At 39.0% G+C, this 17,039-nt stretch overlaps 1 pseudogene; it reads left to right on the forward strand.

Moving 5' to 3' along the window:
* The first annotated feature begins 16,039 nt into the window (after nt 1-16,039).
* Nucleotides 16,040-16,717, forward strand: LOC139729030 (uncharacterized; annotated as a pseudogene).
* Nucleotides 16,718-17,039: the final 322 nt, after the last annotated feature.

A 17,039-nucleotide genomic window follows, 5' to 3' on the forward strand; every position in this document is an offset into this window, starting at 1 on the left:
AATGGTTTACATGGTCATTGAATTCTTCACTCTTAGAGCTTTTGCCTAGAAAACGTTGCACATTTTGGCCCTAAAACATAATTATAGGCCTATATACCTGAGACCAATCTCTAGAGAATGACATTGGCACAAATTGCTTCATTGTTACAATCCTGTCATGTCCTTAATTGAACTAAAGTAATTATTCACAAAAGCATATACTTACGTGAATTCATGCACTTGGAATCGGCGTATTTTGACCTCACGGTTCTATACACCATCACCGCCTGACAACTCGTTCTGCTATCTGTTCAGTGTTCTCGTTCTCGCCTTGTAGGGTGGTTCACACAAAAACAAAATAATGTATAAAGTACACTATTATGTTATTATGCATACATGTATAATGTTTGCTGAGCATTCCTGTTTCGAGTTTATAAACGCATGTTCCTGTTGGGACTTGTTCTTTTTTTTCTGACCTGTCACGACTTGTCCTCTCCCTGATGGCTAATCTCATTCTATATATAGGCCCCTACATCGCACAAAAAGAGTTACAAAAGTCAAGGGTTTAACTCTCAGGATCACGTCCAATTGCACCTTGTGGTCACAGACATTGCACAAACACAGCTAGATTGCCAATGGGATAAAATGTGACCCGATGGTAATAAGCGGGTGGATTAGCTTCATTTTTCTGGTCGTTTTCATGTTATTCGTGCAGTTTCATTTATTAATTTTCTGTACTTATAACTGGCATAATTATTCATTGTGCCATTTTCTTTGCTCATCTAAAGCAGTAAATAAATCAAAGCGTTTACGGTCTTCAATATGATTTATCTATTTATTTATTCATTTATTATTAAGTCAGTGTTTGATGACAGTCCTCTCCCAGAGGGCCCTGCCGTGATTGTACCTTTGTACCCCAGAATTGCCAAACATGTAACCCTATAACCAGCAGGGTCAAGAGCGCGGATTGTGGGCTAAAGATCTTTTCCAAAGATGAGCGCACCGTGCAGGATTCGAACCCGTGATCTTCTGTTCAAAAATCCATGAAGAGCCTTGTCTATTCCTTTCGCAGCCCCTACTATAGGGCCTATACCCTTCCACGAAATTGTTAGGAGTGGGGACCTGTGTATCTTTGCAACATGTCCCCAGTTGAACATTTACTGTAATTAGAGCTTATAAAGCTGTATGACTGCATGTGTAAACATGTATACAACAATGTCAATGCCGGGTCCAGAGTGCATGATTGGGTGCTCATATAGAAAGCAGAAAAAAAAGAAAGCACGCATAAAATATTCTACACGGCTGAGACTGTTAAGCAAGCTGTGTAATGGAATTACATTGCTATACGTTTCTGAAATATCTTGTGTGAGCCTAAACTCTTTGTTCAGTGTATAGATTATTTTGGGTTTTTCAGAGAATAGGCGTTTTCACATCAGCCCGATGTTTCGAAATAGCGCGCTATTTTCTGACTTGGGAAATTAAACCGATCACGAAAATAGCGCGCTATAATGTGAATACAAATTAGCGCGCTAATTTTATCGCTCTGATCGAGAAAATTTCTCGAGTCCAACTCGGCAAATTTCCGGAATAGCGGGGTACAGTCACCAGCTTGTACATGCGCTTTCCATAGCCAGCTGGCTAATGCCCCAGTCACACAGTGCTTTGCGATGGGTTACGTCCGCCGCGGATAGATACTGATGAGTGAACGCAGGGGAACGCAGCGTGAACGCAGGCATCTGCAGGGACGTATGTAGACGTAACTGTCCGTAACTCATCCGTAAAGAAACGCAAAATGACGGCGCCAAGTCTGCGAAATTTTGAAATGTTCAAAATTTCGCAGAGGGATTCTACGGATGCAGACTTACGCAAGTAACCGTAACCAAGCGTAATTATCCGTAACTGAACGTAACTATCCGTAGCCTGGACGCAGACCATCCGCAATAAATTTTACCTCCCGTCCGTTTGCGTTCGTTTACGTCCACCGTAAGTATCCGAAAGTAACCGCAAGTTAACGTATCTCAACACTTTCGTCCGCTTACGGATATTTGCGGACAGTTACGGATACTGCGGACGATTACGTCCTTCGACGTTTTCTGTTTTCCAGTCGCATGGGAACACAGAGACTCGTGGGAAGCCACACAACTCGTGTTGCCAAGCTGCAGCGCATTTACCTGAAGGAATGCTTGAACACAGTTGGAGCAGTGGAGAGGCAGAACCGCTTGGTCAAATTATGACATTTCTCCCACAAAATGGTCACTTTTAGGTGGCACCCATATACTCATGACATCGGTTGACCCTTGGTGCTGAACTTTTTTTTGCACTCTTTGAATGTATTTTTTTTTTCTCTCGAAAAGGCAATATTTTGGGTAGGGGATGGGGTGACAACATTTCATTCACTTTTCTGGGCGGGAAAGGTGTGTGACAGCGATAACTATATAAATTCTCTATGTCAATGATATGTCAAAATTTTCTCTATGTCAATGATATGCCAAATTCTTCAAACATCCTCTCTTTCTTATTATTTGCGGATGATAATAATGTGCCTTACCATTACTGCGTACATAAAATAAGCACGATATATTTCATTCCATGTCAGATAACAATATGTATAGGATACTTTGTATTCACACATTATTATTTTCATAGTGCATATTCGGTCATTACTCCGGCAAAGGCAACTGAACGTGTTAACTTTAATATCATTATCATATTGTATTTATCATCATTACTATTATTGTAAAGTATTTGGAGTGGTACACATCCACTCTGTAACTTTCCCTTTTCCCCCTACCCTTCCCTATTTTTCTCTTTCTCTATTCCCTATTCCATCCAGAGTAGGTAAGCATATAGTCTCCATACCGTCAAGCCTCGGCTTATTTTGGAGACCCTTCTGTTTAAGTTCCATAAGCTGTTTGTATTTGTCTTGTATAATTGTACTAAAAACTATGTGTCGATATACTGTTTGTCATAAATGACATGTACGTAATCATATCTGATGTAACGGAATTAAGCAGAAATAAATCAAATCAAATCAAATCAAATGTTTTATCTGATTCTGATTGATTATTGATACTTTAAACGGTGAATTAACGAAGGTACTCCATTGGATAAGAACGAACAAACTGTCAATAAATTTGCAAAAAAAAAACTGCAAAAAAAATGCCGTTCGGTAATTCGCTGGAAAATTTACCGAGACATGTTTTCCTGGAAGACACGGTCATAAAAGAAGTCTTTTCCATCAAATTTCTAGGTTTGATTCTGGATAATAAACTTACCTGGGGTTTGCATATTGATTCTGTATGTCGTGTTATTTCAAGGAATATAGGTATTGTAAACAAAGTTACATTTTATCTTCCCAAAATGTACTTTTTATGTTATATTCTACTTTGATAATACCTTACTTAAACTATGGCACACTCCCATGGGGAAACACTTTTTCTACTCATACAGACAGAATATCATTATTACAGAAAAAAGCTCTTCGTATCATTTGTCACGAATCGTGGAGAAGTCATATTAATAGTTTATTTCACGAAAATAATATTTTGAAAATTTTTGACGTTTATTGTTTGCAATTAGGACAATTCATGTATAAACTCACTAACCATTTTCTCCCCCTTGTGTTTGATTCCATGTTCTTAAAGAATGAAACTGTTCATGCATATCCAACCCGTCAATCCCATGAATATCATTTGCCTTTGACTAGGACGGTTTTTTGCAAAATCTTCATTCTCCTTTTCTGGACCAAAATTCTGGAATTCTCTTGATAATAATACAAAAGAAGCTTTAAGTTTTAATACATTTTCTTTAAAGTAAAAGAATTATTTGAAAAACTTCGTATGCAGCAAAATAATTCATTCTTTCTTTTTTTTTTACTTTTAATTTTCAAAATCGTTGTTGCGTCGGTAACCTCACTACTCTTTGTTTATCAGCGAGCCCGTGCTTCTGTGCCTCCACTGCCCTGGTTATGACCCATCATTTCCCTCTCCTCCCCCCCCCCTTTTCACCTCGGACTTCCTACCTTCCTTACTATCTTTCTACCCTCTCATCAATCTTTCCTTATAAGAGAGCCGCTTTGTGTTTGTTAATGTGCGTTGGTGTGTGTGTGCATGTATGTGTGTATTACTCTGTCTGTCTTTTTTTATACCGTTTAGGGAAATTGTTGTTGTTGTTGTTGTTTTTTTTTTGCTATTATATTTTTTCTGTATGAGGGGACTGCATTCTACAAGCCCTGCTTTTTAGTAGTCTCCTCCATTTCCAGCAATATTGTTTATGCATTCACCACAGTGACGTAACAGTTATTTGTATCTCTGTTGATTATTTACCTGTATCTCTTTTACAATGTTATTCTGTTCATCGCATTGTGGTACTGATTTCCTGACATTTGTGTATTCGAGTGTTTCATTGTATTTCTAATTATTTTGTTTGTTGGAAGTGAAATAAATCAACTTGAAAACTGAGAACGAATTTAGTATTTCTTTATAGTCTTACCGACTTTACGCTCCATGGAATGTGTATTACATTTTTTGTATATGTTGTACTTGGGTGTGGGAGGGGTGTTTGAAAGTCTTGATGTCTTTTTTTCTCTGGAAATTTAATAAGCATTGTTTTATTATAAAAATCTCCTTAACATAACCCAATAAGTCATGAATATCGCTGCACAACGACAACGTAACCACAGTTTCTCTATTCCATGACTGTGAGTGATAATTTTCTTTCTCTAATGTTTAACTTATCGATCTATATTGTGTTATATTTGTGGTATAATTATGTTATGTATTCTTTACATTTATCATTTATGAAGTTTATTCATATTTGAGTTGCACAAATAAAATTTCAACCCCAAGTTCAAAATTTCATATATCTTTTATCACTGTAAAGCAAATTAAAAGATTACGAAATTTGTACTACGTGATTCAATTTCACTTTTCCCCAGTGATGCCAGTGTACAGTGTAAGACAGTCCAATATGTGATAACCTTGCTGTCATAATACACTGACTTAGCAGGGATCGTCACAGAAAACAATACTGTCCATAATTATCTATAACAATCTGTAACTATCCGTAACTATCCGAAAATATCCGCAACTCTCTGCAAGTGTTCAGAACTATTATGTGCCAATTCGTAAGAATATCCGCAAATGGACGCAAGTATTCGCATCTGGTCGTATTTGTCCGTATCGCCCGCATTTTTCCCGGTATGTTTTGAATAAAATTTCTAGTGACGGCAAAGGATCCGCGGAAGTCCGCAGAAAAACTGACTTTTTTGGACGTAACGCAGGACGCAGAGCATTATGTGACTGGGGCTTAAAGGGGGTTTCACACCAAGCTTTGCGTAGAGTTGCGTGGAGTTGCGTAGCGACTACACCGAAATCGGCTGCGTACTCATGAAAAATAATTGTGATGATCCGCGCAGGATTTGCGTAGTCCAGGCGTAGGGTTACGTATGGTTGCGTAGGAAGCGCGTATCAACCTAGCTTATTCGGCGTTTAAGGGGGTTTCACACCAAGCTTTGCGTAGAGTTACGTAGTATTGCGTAGGGTTGCGTAGGGTTGCGTAGTGACTACGCAACACTACGCAACTATGCGCTGTGAGCACGCAACTCTGCGTAACAGTATGCCGAGGGACGCAAAATTTGTACGCGAGATGTACGCAGAAAATTAAACATGTTTAATTTTTTCGCGTACCGTCCGCGTACCGCACTGGTACGCAAATTGTACGCAAATGTACGCAACACTACGCAACTCTGCGCCATTTAAACGCAACAGTACGCCACCAAACCGTGTTCACACGAAAGGACTTTTGGGGCTCGCGTATAACATGGCGTAGTGTTGCGTACTGTTACGTAGACATTTGTGTAGACTTGCGTAGACCTGGCGTACATTTGCGTAGTGTTGCTTACAGTTGCGTAGCCTTTATTACTGTTCATCCAAATTTGGCATTCCCATGCATGATCCGTGTTGGAAAACTGCTTGGTTTCATTCATTCCACTTGACTCTGCACATCGCTGGTGAATGATTCTACCTGTGCTCTTCGAGACTATTCTTCTTGTGTAGGCCTAAATAACTGCACAATGCCGAAAAGGAAGAGCAAAGGGTGTAATACGGGCAAGAGTTCTTCTCCTGCTCATCAAGATGCAGATAATTCGCCAGCACTATCTGAACCTAGTGATGAATCTGGCAATGAAGATGCCCGGGAAGTTTCAAAACCATTGAAGAAGAGGAGACAAACCAAGCTTCCACCCCTTTCAGTTTCAAGTGACCAATAGAGGGTGGCAATTATGGAGTGGGTGCAACAACACCCGATGCTCTATGATAAGGCTTGTGAAGACTATAGTAATAAGGAGGCAAAGAAGCAGCTGTATCAGGAAAAGGCCTTGGAGATTGGGGTGGAAGGTACAGGTGACCAGCCAGGACAGAACTTGCAGACATGGGTGAAAACTCAACGAGATAAAGTTGGTAGGCTTATGAAGATCTCTAGAGGAGCATCAGGGAGTGGATCTATCAACATGACAGCAGAAAACAGTCGCTTCCTGAAACGATTTGGTTGGATCCATCAGTACCGAAACGTGAAGAACACTGGAACCCCAAGTGTTGCTGGATTGGTAAGTATAGGTTCCCTACACGACAACCTCCCACTTTAATCAGGGTATCGCTGGTTCTACTCCCTGTTTCATTTAATGTAGAAATAAATGTTTCTTGAATGGAATGAATGCCTTTGTCCCCACTGCGCACTACATGTATATTCAATTGTATTTCCTGACAAGGCTTATTTATATTCCAAGGTCCTGTGAGACATTTGTTCAAGGAGTCGCACTTCTCTTTAATGCATGTCCATAATTATTCATCAGAAATGAATATATTAACTTCAAGGGACACAAAAATCAACAGTGATCAAGTCAATATTAATGAAAATGTCACGTTTTGCTTTTTTAACCTGGTGTAGAAAGGAACAGTAGGCCAATGTGCATCATCAGAAGGGAAAAGAGAATCCGAGGACGACGATGAGGGGGCTGATGAAGAAGAGAACGATGAAGACGAAACCATAGACCTCAGTTTCAACAGCTCGATAGACAGCAGGCCTCCCAGCCGGGCATCTTCCAGCAAGGCTTCACGAAGCAAAGGAGGGCCATGCAAGAAGAGAGATATCTCCCCTGCATCAGATTTTGCTCAGGTAAAGTGTTTCTAGATTTTATCATGTTTATGGAACGAATGCAGTAAACACAAAATTGTCACAGCGGCAATTACACAGAATTTATAGAAAGAAAGAGAAAAGAGAAGATTAAAAGGGGAACGAGACATGAAAACTCGTCACATTGAGGACGAGTTAGGTGATACGCTTGTGGTCATGAGATGACAGTCATCTGTGATCGACAAAGAAAAGAATGTGATATAGGCACCTTGAAGTTATATTGAGCGTGCATGCGAAACCGTATCTGTAACCACTCGACCACGGGTCATCCACGGAAATGGTAAGACAAAAAAACAACAACAATGTATAGATATAACGGGGGGAAAGTCAATGCCCACTCAACTAACGTGGCCGTGTGAACATCTATTGCATTGCTAGACGGAAAAGCGGCCTTGTAACGACTGAGGTCGCTATGCCATTTCTGGCAACTTGGGAAAAATACGTTCCGCAGACATAAAACCTATAATCGGCTGGTTTTGATACCTTGCCTTTAATCACAATTTTCAGTGTAATGACGTCATCAAATTACAAAACAATGACATGGTCTTGAAAGAAAATTGTTCAAAGTACAACACCTCAGTCGTCGTCATTACATACTATGATCGGTTTGACAAAGTCAACCTGCAAAATGTTGCTGCAGTCGAAGCAATGTGGTCTCCAACACACAAAAAAGAGGGATATGGCGTGTGTGTGTGTCTGTGTGTGTGTAGGACTATAGGTGCGTTTATATACGAACGTGATTTCTACATGGACGAATATGTAATACAAAATTGAAGAAAAAAAAACAGTAAAGTAGCTAATTATTTTGTTTCGTGATCTTGTGGGGTTCGAACCCGCAACCTCACGTCTCTGAGACGTCGCCTTTAACCACTCGGCGACACGTCTCGACGGGAAAATATGGGGAACGTTATGGACTTGAAAGACAGTTGTTCAATATATAACACATTCATCGTACGTTGTCAGTTTGCTATTGACATGACGATCTATCATTTGAATATGAGGCAGGCATTAGTACCTGTATGAAATTATTATAGGCATGGTTATCATATTGCCCTAAAATATCCTTATAATTGCCTTATTTTTACACACAGTTACGCTATCCCTTTAAACTCGTCACAGTTTAATCAGAATCATTAACATCATACATTAGTACCATATTCAGTTCCATAGCTGATCACGTTTGCTAATCAATTAAGAGTAATTGTCTAGCATGTGTCATATGGCCAACCTGTATACACACGTATATACACACACACACAATGCTAAATGTATGTATCAAACATCTGTAACACAGCTTTGAACTAACTATAGGAATTATCGCTGCACTTATCATCCATACTTTTTATCACTATCTGAAACTCCACAAAAACCACTAATTGACAAATAATCATCAATACAGAAGACTGAATACCTTTTTTACAATGTATAGCTTGTTACATGTATAAATCAGCACAAAGTAACCACGACTACATTGTGTTACTGAATTAATATGAACAAATTTCATGTTGTGACAGTATACTATATAAGTTTGAAAAGCCCAACCTGCAAAACTATAATTTTGCAGCAGTCGAAGTAATGCAGTCTCCAACGCAAAACAAAGGTATACTGTGTGAGTGTGTGCGTATAGGTGTGTTTACATGCAAACGTGATTTCTACATGGACGAAGGTGTAGTACTCTATTGAAGAAAAAAAGTAAAAAAAATATATTATTTTCTTTCGTGCTCTTGTGAGGATCGAACCCGTACGTGTGCAACCTCACGTTTCTAAGACGACGCCTCTAACCACTCGACCATACGTCTCGACGAGAAAATTAGAGGAACGTAAGCTTATGTACGTGAAAGATGAATCAGGAATCGTTTGGTCCGCATTCCATTCTCATTTTCAGTTTTAAATTGCAAAATTGTCAACCTCATGAGGAGATTTCAAAGAATAAAATGCATGATTACTGCAGCTTATTGTCACAGCTACAACATAAATAAGTTTCAGAGGAAATGAAGCAAAATCAGCTGAGATAAAGGTGCTTAAACGTTGTCAAGTCAATGCATGGTTTCTAAAAAAATCACCTCCCATAGACATAACACGTAAACTTGTCCGATTTTGCGTCTTTACCTTTAAACACAATTTAAAGCATGATGACGTCATCAAATTTCAAAACCATGACATGGACTTGAAAGGCAAATGTTCAAAGTACAACATATCTGAATTTGGGATAATATTGAGCTTAAACAACAGAGATACGAGCAAATGAATGTCAGAAACAGTACCTCAAAAAAATTAATTCCACTTTTTTGATTTCAGATGACGATATGATGACGTCATAATGTAATTATGGAAATAATGATACTTGAAACGTCATGTCCAATTTATATGCTTTTGTAATATGCAATAAAAACATAGGGTCACCTGACGTTTTAAAGAGCTATGGCGAAATAAACAAAGACATGTTTTTTCACTATATTTGCACATAGACGCGCACGCGAAATTTGAACTTTGACGCAAGTGCATTGCTTTGTTATTTGTAGGAATCGATTAGAAATCAATGGATATTGTTGCTCAAAGTATCAGGAATCCAAATCTGTCAAAAAAAGTGTATTTTCATGTTGCTGACGCGCTGTGCGCGCGAAAATGCGCGGACGGACGCGCACGCGCAAAATTGTTTGAAACGCATAAAATTGTCTGAAACTTCGAGATTTCCCATTGGAAAGTTGTTTTGAGCCTTTTAAAATTTTGACGCGCGCTTACGCGCACTTAATGATGTCCTAGGTAATTAGCATCAAAAGAAGTAAGATAGAACGTGACCTGAACTTTATGTCCACAAAAAATGATACAGAAATGACCTTTAGTTATGAAGTTATGATCGATCATGTAACATGGTCCAAAAATCACAAAATGGCGCCTAGACGACGTCATAGATATGTTACTGTCATGAAAACCTTATTGTGGCTAGATATTGTCATGAGACATGTTCCCTGAAAATGTCATGTTATTCCGTAATGTCATTCTTGAGATATTGATGACACAAAATTGTCCAGAAAGAAAGAAGAATAAAAAGAAACTAGACTTGGAATTTGTCAAGACTGACAAATTAGGTGATCCGATTTGTTTTAATCGATGATTCGAGTCCTGATCGCAATAGGCATGACCATATAGGTTTCATCTGTGTTTAGAGACATTGGCCGTGTGATGTTTGGATTCCCATTTAGAAAAGAGAGTCAGGTCTGCCATCTTTGGTACCAAATTCGGTATACACTATAACGAAGATACAGAATGAAGTATATTTGACCATTGACCCAACTTTGCGCAGCCAAGATGGCATCTGAGCAAAAAGTGGTTATTTTGTGAAATGATTCTTGTAACATGGTCTTTGCGTGTGGAAAATACGGGAAAGATAGGACATGTATTCACCAAGATACAGGTTGAAACATTTATGACCTTTGACCCTAATTTACATACCCAAGATGGTGTCTGATCAAGTAGTTGTTATTTTATGAAATAAAGTACGTGACATGACCTAAACATGTGCAAAATATGGGCGTGATAGGGGCTGGTTTTTTAACTTATTGCAAAGAAAGTGGCATAAAGAAAGAAATATCTCAATACATCGAAGATAAGTATAATTTCAACCAAGTTTTTTGACGTGATATCGGCGCCGTATGAAAAAATGGAGGGTATAGTCGCGATAGCCCAAAGTCTGAGCTACAACATATTAAAATCTGGGAGAAATTCACGAAAGAGTAAGTGAGCTAGTGTTCGATAAAGACCGTCATGTCAATTTTCATTTCCAGAAAAATTCCCTCCCGTAGAGATAACACGTAAACTGGTTAAATTTGACAAGGTTACATTATATCTATTTTCACGAGGTGAAGACATCATCCGATTAAAACTTTGATTGAACAAAACTTAAAGAGTATTACATTGGCTACAACATACTGAAATCTGGAAGAAATTCACCGAAGGGTAATTGAGCTAGTCGTCGATAAAGACAATCATGTCAATTTTCACATCTAGACAAATTCCCTCCCATAGAGATAACACGTCATAATGAAGATAAAGAAAGAAGTACATATGACCTTTGACCCTACTTTGCACAGACAAGATGGCGTCTGAGCAAAAAGTAGTTACTTTGTGAAATGATTCTTGTAACATGGTCTTTAAGTATGCAAAATATGGGAAAGATAAGACATGTATTCACCAAGATACAGGATGAAACATTTTTGACCTTTGACCCTAATTTACATACCCAAGAAGGTACCCGATCAAGTAGTTGTTATTTTATGAAATAATGTACGTGACATAAACTAAACATGTGCAAAATATTGGGCTGATAGAGCTTGTTTTTCTTGAGTTATTGCAAAGAAAGTTGCAGAAAGAAAGGAATATGAAAATACATGGAAGATAAGCTTTAATTTCAACCAAGTTTTTGGGCATGATGCCGACTCCGTATGAAAAAACAAAGGGCACATTTACGATAGCCCAAAGTCTCAGCTACAACATACTAAAATATGGGAGAAATTCACCGAAGCATAAGTGAGCTAGTGCTCGATAAAGATAGTCATGTCAGTTTTCATTTCCAGAAAAACTGCACTCCCATAGAGATAACACGTAAACTGGTCAAATTTAACAATGTTACTTTTAATCCCTTTTTACGAGGTGATGCCGTCATCCAATCAAATTGTTGTTATTATATATCTGAAAGACCATTTAATAAGCTACAACATATTGAAATTTGGACGAAAATCAACTAAAGAATAAGTGAGATATGCTTGAATGAACTTGAAATTTGATGACGTCATTTTGAAAATTTACTTTTTTAACTTTATTAAGAAATTTGATATATTTTAATCATTTTTCCAGCATTGCCAACCCATGAAATGACATGTACAACTCATCAGCTTTCAGAATATGTAAAAAAAATGGGGGGTCACCGTCCATCCTGACGAGTAAAATTGGATTTAAAATTGGCAGTTTTTTGGCATTGTTGCACTGTATATCGCCATTGACGCGCGCGCGGAATTTCAACTTTGACGGACCCGTATGACGTCATCTTGAGTCGGATTGACTTGAAACTTGGTAGAAATATTCCTTGACATTTCACACATCCGATCAAAGTGAAAAAACGGGAAATTTTCATTGCATATGAGCTGTGCGTGCGTATATGTGCGCGCGCGTACGCGTCCGTCCGATTTTTTCAATTTTTCAAAAAATGCTCCAAATGGTCTGAAACGTATGCAAAAAAATTTGAGCTTGATTGGAGCATACAAATATTTCAACGCGCGCGTACGCGCACGTCTTTACGATGCGAGGAATTTTGAAAATATGGGTAGAATTCCCTTGAATTGAAATTTATGTGACGTAAATTTCATTGAGAAATTCCACTCCATTAATGAGATATGATTGAAAATGTGTTTTCATATAATGACGTCATAGTGACGTCACGGTCGACTGATCACTACGATTTTACTTGACATGTCGTCTTTGGGACATGATACACATATGGTATAAGTTTGACATTCATAGGCAATGCACTTTCTGAGCTCATCTCTACACAACTTTTGCGGAGAAATAAAGAAGAAGAAGAAGAAGAAGAACAAAGAATCAGTACAGATACAGAAGGTGATCCGAGAGGATTCTCGGATCACCTAATAAAGAGAGATTTTGACAATCACAATAGGTGATACGCTGATAGCGTATCACCTAATAAACCGAAAGAGTAAGATGAAAGGAAGAAAATAAGAAAGTATATAAGTATAAATAATGCAACTGATAATGAAAAAAAAGAGGAAACGAGAAAGTGAGAGAAGGATGAAGCAGCTGAGAAAGGCCATACATGTTACAGCAAGACCAATAGAAGGAGGAAGACAGAAATAATGATCAGAAAAATACACAGAAATGGGAAATGCGTGAGCAAAAGAGAAAAATTAAGAGAGGACAGATTTTGTCTGTATTTCACTCATTATTTCTATTTGTATGTCTTTTTAGCTGTCAAAACAGGTCAGTTCCACCAGGGCTGCCATTATTGAAGCTATGAATGCGGAAAAGGGTTTCGAGAGTCAAAGGATGTTTGCAGAACTGGTGTTTCATGAAACAAGCAAGATGGATGAGGAGACATGGAATGAATATTATATCGATGCGACAAAACAGCTTCATCAATACAGAAGACAGCAAATCCAGAAGAACCGAGAATCACAACAAGCCCAGCAGCCGTTTCAGCCTCTTGCACAGCCCTCCAAGGCTCCTCCACAATTCCGACCTCCAATACAAACTTTCCAGTCCCATCCACAACCTTTCCTGTCTCCTGCACAACCATTTCGGAATCAACAATTTTTTGAGCCTTCGATTTACCATGGTCAGTCACTGGGCCACCAAGACATCTCGCCACAGGGCCACCCGTTCCGAGGTCATCAATACAGTTCGTCACAGAGTCAACAGCCGCATGGCCAGCAGATGACATCGCAAGACTTTCAGGCCCATCATAATCTCCCTGTATGGTCTCCGCCTCAGGAGCGAAGCTCATCATCTGCTGGACCTGCCAAGAAGCCCGTGTCCTACTCTGACCCGGGTGCTAGTACCAGCAGCTATGATACTGCCTCACAGATGTTTACCTTCCAGTGTCCAGATCCCCTGATGAACGCGTCCAGTGAGAACAACACTCAGGAAGAGACCGATAGCGAATAACTGTTGTGTTCACAAGCTGCCAGGATTAAACTGTGTCTGGCAAGTGTTACAGACGGTTGATCTTGACTTTTTATTTTTTTCATTTCTTAGATTTTTTGTTTTCATTTTTGATCTCTTTGATTTTAAAGTATAGGCATTTAGAACTACACAGCGTTTTAGACTTCATCAGGATTGACATGTAAGTTTGGGACTGTTGTCTCCATGGTAATCAGTATTTCGTGTTCAAGTTTGTATTTGAAGTTGCTCTCCTCCTGTAAGTTTACAGTTCACATTTTAAAGTGTTAGCAGGGTTTTCATTCTTGTTTTCTGCTGTTTGTTGGTACCATGGTAATCAGTAGGCCTACTTGATGATCAAGATACAGTCATGTCAGTTGTACTTGTCATGTAACTTTACAAATTACATTTCAGAGTGTATAAACAAGGATTTATGCTTGTTTTATGCTGCTGTTCGTATAAGATTATAGTGATCATAAGGCTAATTATCAAGTTAAAGTTGTGTAAAACTATTGTTGTTTAAGGTCACATAAATTTTGATTGACGTTAATGTTACTCTTCTCGGACGCCATAAAGTTGAATGGTATGGTTATTTGTTGAAGGGAATCTCTTTTGTTGACATTTTCAAAGTAAACAGTAATCAAACACCAATTTTTTGTCTCAAGACCAAATATACAAGTCTCAAAGTCGAAATGGTCTGGAATTAGAATCAAACACATTTTTGCAAAACATTGTGCAGTCTGCAAGACAGGCTTTTATGTCAGCCTTTTATTGAATCAACCGTGGCACCACATCAGACATGTCAGATATGAAATGGTTTGAGCAACGCACGAATACAGAAATGTCTACTCTAGTTTGTAGTTTTGAGATGAATTTCAAATTTCTCTCCTCCCCCCTCCCCCAACAAAAAATTAAAAATATTCAACGCGTGGACTTTTAAGATACACTACATATAGGATTTCGAAGAGTCAGCATCTGCACGGCCGCAAAAATAAAATCATGACACATTTATCAATGAAAATTTCTTCCTGCATGACTATCATGAGAAAATTCTTGTTTCCGTAAGAATGAAACTGACCACAATCAAACGGAACCCCTCTGCATGCTGTTGTAGTTATCATATCTTCTTCAAGAAAAACTGAAATACTTGTATAACTTGTAAGGTTCTCTGTAACCTGCACAGTTTGTTTGCTTCATAATAAATTGTGTCTCTTAAACAAACTGAATTCGATCCACATGTATTAATTCACAGTAATACAAATCTACACACTTCAACAGAACTGCAATGACTACTTTGTAAATTTTTCAATGAAGTATCGAATCAAACAAAGTCGGTGAAGACGTATTGTCTCCCAAATGTTATTGTGGCGTCGATGTCCAAGAAAGAGGAATGTCATTCAGTCACAATGATATAGTTATTGATGATCAGTATCTCATCTAGCCATTGGACACTGCCTACACGCGATGGAGTTGAAATACTCCACGAGGTTGTTTCTTTGCTCCTTTTCTGCTCTTCTATAGAAAAATTATTGCTTCAGTAATAACGAAACCCCTTTGCACGCTGCTATTGTTATCAGTATGTATTTCAAGCAAAGCGAAATATTCATATAACTTGTACGATTCTCTGTAAGTAGCACAGCTTGTTTGTACAAATTAAAATATATTGTCTTTGAACAACTGAATTCGATCCGTTTCCATTTATTCACAATGATTGTGCTTTATAAATGTGGAGTGAGCTTTGACTGAAATGCAACAACTTCTCTGTAAATTTTCAAATAAAATGGCGCATCAAACAAGGTTGCTAAAATACATATTGTTTCCAAAATGTTATGGTGGCTTCGATGCCCAAGGTAGAGGAATGTTCAGTCATCGTAAAGTAATTATTTATAATCAGCACATATCGTGTCATGGCACACTGCCTACGAGCGAGTTGAAAGACTCGACGAGGTAGTTTTTCACTACGCCGAAATCGGCTGCGTAAGTAGCGCGTAGATATGCAGCGTGTTTCGCGTATAGCGGGCGTAGAGTTGCTTACACATACGTAGGTTGAGCGTAGAGACCGCGTAGAGTTGCTTACAGTTGCGTAAAGTTGCGTTCCGCGGGCGTATTCATAAAATAATGAGACTGCAGAGCTACTTCACCAGAGCTTTGTGCTTCTCAGTTCACTCTTGTCTGCTGTTCGAACAGGTAGCTAAACGTCATGGGGAGGTTGAATCCATTGCTAGTGTCTACAATTCTTCACCATTTGGATGCCCTAGAGACAGTATTCACAGAATGCGAACGTTTTCAACGAGAAAAGGAAAGAAAACGGGCTGTTGCAAGAATAAGAAGAAGGGTGTGGGTCAAGCCTTGGATCCAGCGTCGACCCCTCCACGGGCAGTATGAACAACTGATGAAAGAACTGCATGCCGAAGATGTTTCTTCATTTACCAATTTCATGCGGATGGAGCCACAGGTATTCAATGAACTCCTGACACGAATTGCACCGAGAATCACAAAACAGGATACCAACTTCAGACATTCTTTGGAACCTGGTTTGAAACTTGCCATAACTTTGAGGTTTCTAGCCACTGGCAATAGCTACAAGACCCTACAATATGGATTTCGAGTTGCTCATAATACTACTTGTGAGTTTATCCCCCAAGTGTGCCAGGCAATAATTGAAGAATTATCTGATGAAGTTCTCATGTGCCCAGATACCCCCAGAGGGATGGAAACAAGTGGCTGAAGATTTCTACAACCATTGGAACTTTCCTCACTGCGTTGGAGCAATAGATGGCAAACATGTTGCCATTAAGAAACCTGCAAAGACCGGAAGTTTGTTCTACAACTACAAAGGTTTTTTCTCCATTGTCCTGCTGGCAATTGTAGACGCTAACTACAAGTTCATGTATGTGGACATTGGACAGACAGGTTCTGGCTCTGATGCTGGGGTGTTCAATCAGAGCCCTTTCAAGACAGCCATTGAGAGCGGGAAGCTGAACCTGCCTGCAGCAGACCCTCTGCCCCATGATGACCAGCCACTTGAATACTTCCTTGTTGGAGACGACGCTTTTGCGCTGAGGACTTGGCTGATGAAGCCTCTGCCACTTCGCAACATGACTCACCAGCAGCGAGTCTACAACTACAGGCTTTCACGAGCCAGACGGGTTGTAGAAAATGCGTTTGGTCTGCTGGCAGCAAGGTTCCGCTGCCTTCTG

This window comes from Diadema antillarum, unplaced genomic scaffold (genome assembly GCF_040938485.1).
Source record: "Diadema antillarum isolate AM-2024a unplaced genomic scaffold, OU_Dant_1.0 seq00000216_RagTag, whole genome shotgun sequence".
Lineage (NCBI taxonomy): Eukaryota > Metazoa > Echinodermata > Echinoidea > Diadematoida > Diadematidae > Diadema > Diadema antillarum.